This window comes from Ylistrum balloti, unplaced genomic scaffold (genome assembly GCF_031769215.1).
Source record: "Ylistrum balloti isolate Yb309-2 unplaced genomic scaffold, AGI_CSIRO_Ybal_v1 Utg370810, whole genome shotgun sequence".
Classification (NCBI taxonomy): Eukaryota; Metazoa; Mollusca; class Bivalvia; order Pectinida; family Pectinidae; genus Ylistrum; species Ylistrum balloti.
In genome coordinates this window covers 49,197-62,244 of record NW_026782469.1, presented here as the reverse complement: position 1 = coordinate 62,244, position 13,048 = coordinate 49,197, and positions in this window count along the sequence as shown.

Below are 13,048 nucleotides of genomic sequence, written 5' to 3'. Positions count from 1 at the left end.
GCCCGGTGGAAAAGATGACCGGAAACAGGACGCCTGGCCTCTTAACTCAACCCACTGGGGGAAACCCCCTGGGCACCCCTGCAAAATTCACATGGCGAAGTCTCGCTGCAAATATGGCAAATGGGACTGTCATCATGGGGTTCCCGTTCTCCGTAAAAATGGGAACACCCATGTGCTGACCCTCGACGTTAAGGCACTATCCATCGTCGAAACAATTAAAAAACGTAAACAATGGGAAAAAACAAGGCAACGAGGTTTTCTAACACCAAAAAAAAAGAGAGTACAAAGCCTTGCGACACTGCAATAAAACGGCCGACGAAGCAGCAAGAAAACAAATTCCAACTTCACGAAAATCCGAAAAGCGAGACACGTGGTCACGCACTCGAACACGTGGAGGAAAACACGACCGGAAAAACGGACGAATTAAACATATGCCATTACTTATAATTCGAAAATAATACAGAGTAATAACTTTAAGAACAACGTATATACATGTATATACGTATTTTTCAGTTCTGAATTGATAACGTTTAAGTTAAGTGTTGTTGTTGTATGTTAAGTTCACTTGCCATTGCAAAACTTATGTTTATGTGTATGTTTTCATAACATTTCTGAGGTTGTCAACTGAACAACCATAGAATGCGTTTTCTTCTGAAGTCAGCGTGTTTTTTTGTGTTAATATAAGATTTGTTGTTGCATTGAAAGTAAACAGTGAAGTCATGTGTCGACAAGAAAATGTATCTTTCGCCAGCGTCGTATACCCATTATTTTGATGTGATGTTTGTTCCAGCGGCAAGATAAACAACTGATCAGGATGTTTCTACAAAATGTTGTTGCTGAGGAAACTTGACCAATTCCCAATGCTGTTCCACTAGGGCATTTAAGGGTTTTGTGACAAGTATAGAGCTGATACCACCCCTGTCATAGACTTGTTGAATGCCATTGCAAAGATCAACAGTCCTGTTGTGTAGATGGAATATACCCCGAACATACAGACTATAAAATTTTTTAATGTCCTTGTGCAATGGATATATTTAAAAAAAAAACACAATAGAAACATTGAAAGAAACATAATTATTTGTCTTCTTCCTTTTCGCCCCTCAAATGAAAAATCAAATAGTCTACTGTTATAAATATTAAATACAGATGACACAAGGCCATAAAATGACAAATGATTTAATTAATTATTATTTAAAGGGCAGAAACTCAATTGGCATATATCAACTCCATATCATTCCAAAATTACTTTTGGCTATTAATTATATCTATGACAAAACACATTAGAAATCCAAAATGATTTTTTTTTCAAAATCTAATGAAATCGAAATGCCAATTAAGTATTGAGTAAATCCGAACTGAATAACTCTTGGCAATAAATAAAGAGTTGTCTCTCTTGTGTCGTTTGTTATATCAGATATACTCGTATTCAATAGGTATTGTCTCGGAGTCCGTGATAATATTCATTGCCATTACTATTGAAACGAACTGGGACATGTCACCATGGATTCATATGAGCGTATAATTTCTATTTGTAATTTTTAACACACAGTTTTACATGTCAAACATCCTCCTAGATATGATGAAAGCAATGATTTGTTCCCGTCTGTTATGTGAATAAAAATTGACCATGAATAATAGACCACGCCTTCTTGCAATTTATGGCTATAGAAGTAAAAACGTGCACGTCTTATATTGAAAAGATGATAATAAATTATCACTTTTGACAACTCATGTTGTAGACCTAGAGATGAAAAATCAAATAGTCTATGTTATAAATATTAAATACAGATGACACAAGGCCATTGTAGGTCAAGCACTAGTCATTTATAAACCTATTGCCAGGAGAGTTCATGTGATAAATACGTGGTTTGATTTTTTAAATTTTTAAATGTTTCGACAAAACAATAAATTTACTACCACTGTCAGCAGATATTGTTTATGTTTGTATTCAAATAGGTCCATGCCTGTACTACAGCCTCGTGTGTAGTTCAGTTGCAATCATTGGCTCCTTCGGGTTGTTGTTTTGCTTCTTTTTAACAGACCTCAATCGCGGTTATCATATTTTCAAAATCTCTGGATATGCCTTACCAAAAAAGTATATCTATCTTCCACTCGATTTTTGCATTTTACCACACCAAGTTGAGACGAATGAATAAGATCTAACACCTGGGATTTCATCCAACTAGGTACAATGAATTTGTGTTTTTTGTACATGAGCCTGTCGATGCACAATATTTCACCGAGAAACGTCCAGTAGGGATGTAGTTCTGAGGGCAAATCCGCAATGTCATCGGCCAACCATCCAAGACAACAACCTGTAGCTGTTGTAGCTCGATGTCCGTGGCAGTTTCTTCTTTGAGAGGGTTGTACTTTTCCCGTGACACAGGTAAGGATGCAGTTAAATGGATGTTATTTCCTGTAAATCAGGGACCAACACTTCCTTGGTTTCCTTCAAGAATGACATGAGTTTCCCAGGCTTCTACATTACCTTAACGTCATACTTTTGCATAGCAAAGAGGATTCTCTGTAGTCTAGGGGGTGTCTGTAGAATAGGCTTCTTGAAAATCGGCTGAAAGGGTTATGGTCGAACTCGACTGTGACATGTCGTGCATACACATATTCATGTGCAATTTTGAGAATTTGTTGTTTAATCTTCAAAATTGTCAAAACAATAGTTTTAAACACAGTATTTTTGTTATGTTCGAAATAATATACAATGTTATCGGGAATGTCATTGATGCCAACACATAGCATGTACAAATTATATCCTGTATGATCAAAGTGTTGTACAATCTGCATGTGGTCACGCAGTGTTGATCCTCGAGTAACCTGTCAGGACAAAGCGAGTATCGCTAAATAACACACATTTGTTCATATCAAACAATATGTAAGCATCTTACATACTTACAACCTTTCGGAGGAATTCAACACAGAGGTAGATATAATTAACAGCTTAATCCAACTCTTGTTTTGATCCACGTGCTCCGGATTTCGTCAAATTCACAACCAATTTCTCCTCCCCCAAAAAAGAGTTCAAGACAACTTATCGTTACAGGTCTAACAAGTGTTATCCGCCATCCCCAATTTCCAAGGCTAGTACTATACGAATCATATACATATGGAGAGACAGTAAGTGAACATGTCACTTTGATTTGACATTTATGATGTAACTTAACAGAAACAGTAAATTTCAGTATGCTTATATTAAAAATAACTCTGATATAATTGGGTCTATGTTGATATTATACTATCAGAATATTTAAGTTGCCAAGCATGTAGAAGTTACCAGTTCAAAATTAATGTGTTCCTGTGGTATACATGTATATTACTTAATTTCTGTCGTGATGATTACCACTTTATTGCAGAAAAAACAGTATCATTTGTACATGTTTAATGTATTATTGAACAAAACATATATGATTAGTTCTAATGAGGAAATGATAAATGATAAAAAGAAAAAAAATGGAAAAATTGCAAAAATGGGGGCTAGTATTTTGATCAGGGCTAGTGAGAAAAAGTGGTCCACTAGACCTTGGGCTTTTTGAAATTTTCAGAAATGCACACCAATGCACATGTGTTTGAATCAAAATATATATGTCCATCTTGCTATTGTCATGGAACAATTATTATCCTTAAGTAATTAATATAAACAATCCATATCAAATGAGCAAAAATAATTATTAATTTGTAGTTGTCTGAAACTGGAAATTGCTTTTATTTTAGTTTATGAATGAAATTAAGATCCATCCATTTATGTACAAATGGTTTTAATTTACATAATTATTGCAATCGTTTGAAAAAAAATGCTTAAAAGTTTGGTATACAGCATATGGTCTTCAATCTTGCATCCAAATTTCATCATAGTCCCTTTCCCTCTTAATAGGTCATCGTGCTTTGCCCGTCGTCGCCGTTGTCTGCTGTGCAGTGGTCACTGTGCCTAAATATTTCAAATCCATCCATGGTCTTGAGATGGTCCTGACCACGTTTTTGTTATTTTTGCGGATCTGTCTGAAATCAAAAATGGCCACTATGACCGCCATCTTGAAAAAAATGTTAAGATTTCATTCAAAGTAGCGAAAGTTTTGTAGTCAAAAGACCATTTAGACCCATGGACCTCTTGTTTCAGTTAGTATTGGAAGATGGTACCATAATAGCATTTTCCTTGAACAATTTCATTGGATAGTTCGAGCACTTCAAAGGAAGCGTCACCTTGTGGGAGGACTTTCCAAATACACCAAAAGGAAAATGGTATCTTTGCATTCCGCTTACAAAACGTCTGAGCATATTATACAAATAAAGAAAACAGTTTAAACATGAATGATGCTGTCAGACTTCTACATTGTATTTCATTTCAGTATGAAAACAAACAAACTTGATATACATATATTCAACAAAAAAAGAAAGGTTAACATGTTTCCTTGGCGAATACCTGTAAATGAGTGAAAACAAAATGACGTTTGTGCAATATTAGAAAATGGTAATGTTTTACATTACAAAATCCAAGGGGGTTACCAAAATCATTCAAGCGTGAAAGTCTGTATGAGCGAAAGAGCTGCACTAGGTTTTCTGCGACTAACTAGTATCTCGCTTGAATTTCATAAACATTCAAACTGACAACTGTTCCTTAGATCCTTAGGACTTAGAAATCACCGAATCTTGCTATCTATCAACTTCATCATTATGCCCCGGTTGTCACAAGTACAGAGAGAAAGGGCTGTAGGCATGATCCAGGCTGGGGAGTCTCGCCGTCGAGTTGCACGGCATTTTGGTTGCAGTGTTAAGACAATTTGCCAGTTGGTAAGTCGTTTAAACCAAACTGGGTCAACATCCCCGAAGCGGCTGACCCCGTAAAATGACCGCCATGGATGACCGTCGTATACGATTGATACACTTGTGCAATCGATTCGTAACCGCAGTAGAGACTACAAGGACATTGTTTGGGCGTCGTGTGTCTCCTCAAACAGTCCGCAACAGGTTGAGGGCCTACCAATTGAAAGCGCGGCGTCCCTACACTGAACCCAATTTGTTGCGACGTCACCGTAATAATCGGCGTAACTGGACCCGTGTTCACCGTCGTTGGGCCTTACGACAATGGAACAATGCTCTGTTTTCAGATGAGTCCAGGTTTTGTCTGCAACACGGTGACGGAAGGCGCAGTGTGTGGAGGCGACGAGGGGAGCGGGACCGTTTTGGCGGCGGAAGTGTAATGGTTTGGGGTGGTATTTGTGGGGGGACTCGTACCAGGCTTGTTGTGTTAAATGACAATTTAACCGGCATTCGATATCGGGACGAAATTTTAAGACCAGTGGTTCTGCCATTCTTAAGACGCCATGGCGTTGACGCCATTTTTCAACAGGATAACGCACCAGCGCACACCAGTCGCGTCAGCAGAACTTTCTTGCAGAGGAATAACGTACAGGTGCTAAATTGGCCATCTAAATCACCTGATTTGTCACCGATTGAGCATGTTTGGGACGTTCTTGGGCGACGCGTGAGAGAACGTCAAAATCAGCCGTCAAACTTGCAGGAGCTGGCCCAAGCCTTGATCGCTGAATGGAACAACATCTCTCCTCGAATTATCCGCTGGTTTACGAGTTCCATGCGATGACGCTGCAATGCTGTTTACATCGCAAACGGTGGCCATACCCGTTACTAATGGTGTTACCTTTGAGATTGACCCAACTTCCTTTACAGTCGAATAAAATCAACTGAACGCAAAGTTTTATAATGAACTATGACTGCAGTTTTATCAGAATTGATCAATTACTTTATTCGTACATGATTGGTAAGGATTTATGAAGGGGTTAATTAATTAATCACATAATAAAGTAGTGCTACCTTTCTTTTTTTGTTTAGTATATATATTTTCAAGTTTTATTTATGGGAAATGTTTTTGGTCTTTTTAAAGTTATCTGAATGTGACAAAAACTCGCTAGTACAGTATTTGCAGTCTAACATCATTTCAAAAGCTGGTTTGGTTTTGGCTTAAGTTCTAATAACTGATTACAACAAAGCACACTTTCAATTCTTCACGTATGTTACAAATTATCACATATTCATTATGTTATCTGCTTCTTCAATTACAGCTACAAAGTGACTAGCAAAAGACCCATGCACAGATAACAGAACAGTGAGTTCCGAACAAAAGGGTATATTTGACAAGAAGTAAGTATACTCCTTCAATTGTTCAATCCAAATCCAATTGCAAAAAATGGTGAAATAGCTTGAAGATTAAAATAAAAAAAAGTATTGGAAACAATACAGAAGTAATAACGATCTCAAAACTTACAAAAACTTTTGGAAGGTAAAACTAAATTGCCATTTTCATTAATTTGTTGTCATACTTAAAACAATTCTCATAAGGTCATATTTTGTCTTTCTCGGTGCTCTATTGAAACCCCTATTGAAATAATGTTCAAAATTAAAATGTTATTTCAATAGTGAAAAATAGTATTGCATTAGTGGTCGCAGATTCAATTGAAATACGGCTACAATTGAAACAACGTCAAATCTATTGAAGTAATATTTCAATATTCAACGCGGCATGCGATATCGCCGTTTTGGTTCGACAACTGTTGAAATAATTTTCATTCAAATACACCCGAGGCTCTTACAGTAGCCTACAATTGTTCGGTTTCATTGCAAAATCCTTAAATATATTCTTGCCATTTCTGAGAACATAAAACTGAGTTTTCTAATTGATTGTTGTTGTGATGTTGCTTAATGTCGCACCAGCAATTTTGCAGCTATTCGCGACGACAACCATTTTAATAATCTCTATGGATTAATCTATGAACAAATTTGAATGCATGAGTTGTGCGCGTGTGTTTTATGGTCTGCATTGCACAAACGCGCACTCAGGGCGACTTTTAAGATGCTAGCTCACCGAGTCAATACGCCACAGACCGGCGTACAACTTCCCCAGTCACATTATACTGACGTCAGGTGAACTCGTAAAGAGCAACGACGAGGAAAATTCACTTTCCCAAATATGGTCTGAGCGGAACTCAAACTCACAGCAATGAGAGACCCTGGATTTGTAGACTGACATTCGGCCACCGAGGCCTCTTTTTCTTAGTAATGTTAATCAGCGGGTGCAATGAACCTTCAAAGAAAATCGTTTTATCATAGTTTCTTATCAAAACTAAAACACTGTTTAGCACATCTTTAAGTATTTTAAACGTCTATAAAATTGACAAAAGATAATAATTTCTGCCGTTAATACATGTTTATTTTAATGTTTAATGGTTCTGATCCACAGGGCGGTAGCAATGATTAAAGTATTAAGTAGGGGAGAGGCAAGTAGGACCAACCGTATTACGTACAGAATTTTCGTGTCCTGTAGCAAAATTATCTTTGGTCGGTCCCGAGTGCTACGGTCCTGAATCCAGGTAAATCAAACAGTAAAATATATATTTAATTATTCTGACATAAGTACATATCATATCCTTCTCCTCCCCCAGGGATTGGGCAATAAACTTTTGTTTCACTCGGTTTTCCAGCGTAACACGTGCTTCACTCTTAGAAAGAACTCTGACATCAGAGCAAGCCTTGTTACCAGCAGTACAATTAGATGGTACGTATATGTTAGATAGGTTAGAGTTTGAACATTGCAGTCTTGACAGCTATTGCAAATTAGAATTGCAGTGTCAACGAGTTAGTCCAAAGGATGACGAGAAATTGACACTCGCTACTGAATTAGATTTTGCTGAAATTGGAAATTCATATATTCAGTGTCGATGAGTAAATACCAATGCTCGGCATTCAAAGGAGGTGTGTTCAGTATCACTAAAATGGGGTTCTAGTGTGTAACTGCGCCACATTGTTCCAGTGAACTGGGACTCAAGAAGTCTGCAGGCTCCAGCACAAGCGGTTCATAAGCACTCATTACACACAACACATATTATGCACCCATGATTCCGCCCGCAAATAACCATAACTGTTGCGTGGAATTTAAGCCCGTTATCACCACCTCGATCAGTTCACAATGGTACACTCCATGAAAACCTCGAGTGTATTTGAATGAAAATTATTTCAACAGTGGTTGAACCAATACAGCGATATCGCATGCAGTGTTCACTATTGACATAATATTTCAATACAGCTGCCGTTATTACAATAGTAGTCATGATTAAATTAAATCTGCGACCACCATTGAGGTAATTTTTTTTCACCATTTAAATAATATTTTAATAGTGAATATTATTTCAATAGGGGCATCAACATCTTACTACATGCCATAACGCTATTGGCGTGAGTGAGAATTCTGGGTAATTTCTATTGAGAACTGCCCTATGAAATGGGCGATAAGGGTGAGACAATTCCCGATAAATAAGTGATACAACATATCATTTAATGCCTGTGTTTCGCACTCATGTTCCTCTTGGCATGAAAAATGTTTTCAATTAATTCAATCAATAAAACTGAGAGAACACGAGAATTGTGGAGAGCTACCAAATTGCACGTGCTTTTAACTCCCTAATAAGAGGATACGCTTCCTTTTAAATCACAATGGGAGGAGTGATATTTGCTGTGAGAGAACATTATGGGGAGTACTAAGGACAAAAGATTGTTCAGAGATACAATTATTCTTTCTTCATTAAAATACGTGGAGTGATATTGTGTATTTGTTGAGATAGAGACATTTTGGGGTGTTCAAAAGTTAAAATATAACGTAGAGCTACCAATGTCTTCTATAGATTCCACAAAACGAAGAGCAACTATCCTTCAGCCACTGGAAAAAATGATTGACAGGTCAGTTATTATGAAGCTCGCGGGGGCAGCAGCTTCTGTCGTTTGCCTACTTTTCCTATAAATTCCTACTTGTCCTGAACTGCAAAGTAGATTTCGACCAAATCTTTGGGGAAAGTTGATCATATTCTGTAAAGACCGTTGGCTTGTGCCCCAGAGGCCGTGAAGGGCGGGGCTCAATAGGGGAAATTAGTGACTTATATTTCTTCTGAAGGAATTACTGGATATTGTTCAAATTTGGTCTGAAGGATCCTCTGGGGAAGGGCTATACGGACAGGCAGAGCCCAATAGGGGAAAATCGTTAAATTCTTTAAACTTTCTCTAAACTGTAGGATATTGTTTTAATTTGGTCTGAATTATCACCTCCTGAATTGAAATTAATTTTAATGATGGAAGTTTTGTTGAGATTTGGTCTGTCAAGAATTTGAAAGGAAATAAAATTTGTATCAATGGTTGGTCCAGACCCATGGAAGCGAGATCGTTGGGGTCCAATATGGGAAATTTTCTTTAATTCTTTAAATTCCACTTGTTCTTCTGCTGACGAAATTGAAGGATATTGCCCAAATTTTGACTGGGGAATTCTTTAGTGAGTGGGAATACATTTTTGTATGAACGATGGATTTTGGTCCTATGGGACAAGAGGGGCAAACATCATAGCGGATATTTAGTAAATTCTTCAAATCCTGATTATGACTTCACCTCAAGGGACATAAGTTTTAAAGAGATCCACACTTAAAAATCATGTTACCATTATTTGGCATCAAATTGTAACCCAGGTAAAATATAAGCCGCAACATACCGTTCGACAAGAGAGAACTTTTATTTAGCTCGATCGGCCGAGCGTTATACTAGTAAGTCAGGGGTTCCGGGTTCAATTCCTAGCGGAGGCATGGAAATAAATAAAGACTTCTGTTACATTGTCGCATATTTAGGGTCTCTTAGACTAATACTTAGCCATGACCTATCAGCATTACTTCCACAGGTACCGCTGTGACTCCAGTGCACTCGAGGACAAGTGATTTTCTTGAGAGGGGGTATGTAACCTTGGTGAAATACTAGCCACAACATACTGCTAGGCTAGAGACAACTTCTCTTTAGCTCGATCGGTTGAGCGTCGGACTAGTAAGCAAGGAGTCCCTGGTTCGAATGTTAGCGGAGGCTTCGAAATAAATAATGACCTTTCTTACAAAAATGATGAACGCAATAATAATAATAGAATTGAACCTAGACTCTGGTCCCAACCCTATATAGAGATTTAATTCTTGAGCCAAAATTTGAAATTTTCGAGATCCTGAATCTATAGCCAGGTGAGCGGTACAGGCCCTTTAGGCCTCTTTGTTATATTTGTATGTGTTTCAGCAAAGAAGTATTACTGACAGTGTAGACACAAAAACAATCAACCACAGACAGTAAATTTCAAACAAAACCAGTCTGACAATGCGTAAACAACCTGCTTTAAAACCGTTAAAATAACGTCTGTTTGCTTGTGAACGCGTTTTAAACTGTCAAAACCTTGATGGGACATATTGTGGTATTGCTTTGTCCATTCGTCTGGTGGAGTCTTTGCCTTATCCGGAGAACTCCTCCTACAGTTTTAAACTTTAAACTTATAATAGGCTTAATCACCATGACATGAAATTTTGTTTTCCTGAATCCCAGTTTTATTTAACATTATTTGGAAGAGTTATTTGCCCTTGCTTGTTTCATAAATATCAAATTTGTCCAGAGACTTACATTATGAATCAATTTCTTTCAAACTTGGTATGCTTAATCTCCATGATATGAAAGTGCGATTATCTGAATTACAGTTTGATTCAACATTTCTTGGAAAAGTCATTGCGTCTTTTTAGTTGCATAATATAAGATTTGTCTAGAGTTTACTCTTACAAGTTTCAACCAATTTCTTTTAAACTAGGTAGGATTAATGGTAGTAAAAAATGAAAACAATAACTTGGTTGTCCACAACACCAAACCATAACTAGGTCTTATTGATTTAAATTTAAAATTGTAATATTATTTATTGGTTATGAAATTGACATCAAACCATGAAGATGTTAAATTTGTAATGGCAGTTAATTGTATCTGTCACGTACATCTGAATGTTACCTGGGTATTGTGGTGTTGTATGGGTCACGTGACCGTGTGTGTGAGCAGTAAGCGTAAACAGCAAGTTTCGTCTGTCCAGGTGGGCAGTACGGCCGTTGTGTGATGTCGCATGTTTGCCTATTTCATGGTGGCATGAAAAGAAGCTCAGATATCTGACTGGGGTAAGTATTCTTTCTGTCTTTAGTAATATGCGGTTTTCTGTGGTTATTTATGGCCATATTTTCATGTGCCTACCATAGATCAAGATATTTCGAGTGTTATTGAGGATAACAACCCTTTTGATAATTTACAGATAGTATAACAGTGGGGCATATTCCACATTAGCTTTCTTAAACAGTGATATTTTATAAGCACGGTGGTAAAGCTATTTTTGTTTTTTTTTAAAATTATTTTTGGAATTTTTTCAGCAGTACCAAAAAATTACATTTTTGATATTTAGATGTTAAATACATTACAAATCATATCTTTTAGCATTTACTTATATTCTTATACATGAAGAGAGAGAAAGAAAGAATGAAAAAGTCAGCTCACTCTTCTAATTTGGCTCATGTTGGAGATTTTGAAGGATTTCATTATACACGTGTTTTTAACTGTGGCTGTTTATAGATGCGAGTTGTCTTCCTTGTTTAGAATAGAAGACAAACAAAATGAATTATAGTTAATACTTATCTATTATCTAACAATTTAAATTTTATGAATTTGGCAATAATAGTCATGGCTTCAACAACTATTACTAAATGGAAACTTGCGACAGAACTTTCAAATAATGAAAGCTGGTTGATATATGCAATTGTTGGTAGGCTCTCGGCACACCTGTGAAGATTCTTATCATCTTTTTTTTTAATTGTCCTTTATATGCTGATCAACGTAGAGCACTATACCAAGAATTAATATGGTATGACGGTATTGTTAATGTAAATATTCTTTGCAATAGTGACTCTAATATCTCTGTGGATGATAACCTTAAAATGGCCAAATCGGTCCAAACATTCCTAGGAAGGTCAGGAAGATTCACTTAAATTCTCTCTCCTCTTCCCCCCCCCCCTTTTTTTTCTCTTTCTCTCTCTCCCATTCTACATCCCTCTTTCTATCTCTCTTTCCCTATGTCACACCCTGTTCTTATCTCTCTGTCTGTTTCTTTATTTTTGTCCACTTATACATTTTACATAAAAATGACTATTATAATAGTTTCATGTCACCTCGTGATCATATTTATGTAAATGTTTATGTGTATGTTGTAGGAGAAGTCATTTATAAGTTGGTAAAACTTATTGACTAATCCTATTGTCAATGTCATTGTCAATAAAATATGTTTAAACTAAACTAAATGATGAAGCCATAACGAAGAATTCTGTGTTGTTATGGTCTCCAACTTCACTATATAATCAGATATGACAGAAACTGGAAACCACAAAAAGATGATCAAGATATTTTCGTCGACAATGATTCAAGGGAGGCAACTCGCATATAATTTAAGGTTTGTGGCTAGAAAACATAATTAGTTATCGGCTTTCAGGGTGATAAAAAAAGAATTCCTATTCCTGATATATGCAGTATTATGCTGAACTTATTGACGGGATGGTCTGTTTTTCTCATGAGCTTTAAAAAAACATTTGCAATCAACTATTTATCGTAATCTTTGACAAGTATTATTATTCAAATGCTGGAAAAGCACAATACTACGATTTGATAAAAAAGACCATCATAATATTTTCTGAAATTAACAACAAACAATATATAAACCTTATACTGATGAAATTGTTGAAAATTCACCTTTTTTCTCTTATACTATCTCTATACCTATATGTCAATGAAGTTTTGAGTAATGAATAATCTTTCAGGTTTGTTACTCTGGAATATGGTCAGTTCACTGAATCCGTGGGACCTTCAGAACTTTAAATTCTAAGAGATGGAAATTCAAGTGTGAAGTTTTTTTTTTAACTGCAATTTATAGTACAAAATCAGGCAAAGTTTGAAACAAATTCAGGAATGAGTGGTTTCTATGGGAAATTCAACATTATTCTGTGTATAATTTCGATGACACACGCTTTTTAACTTAAATTCGACTTTTTTATAATGACGACAATTTTATGCCATGTTACATAGTGAATCACATACCAAAGTAGGATATATACATATTTACATATATCGATCCAGACAGTCCCCTGTGAGATAATATGAACGCTTTAGT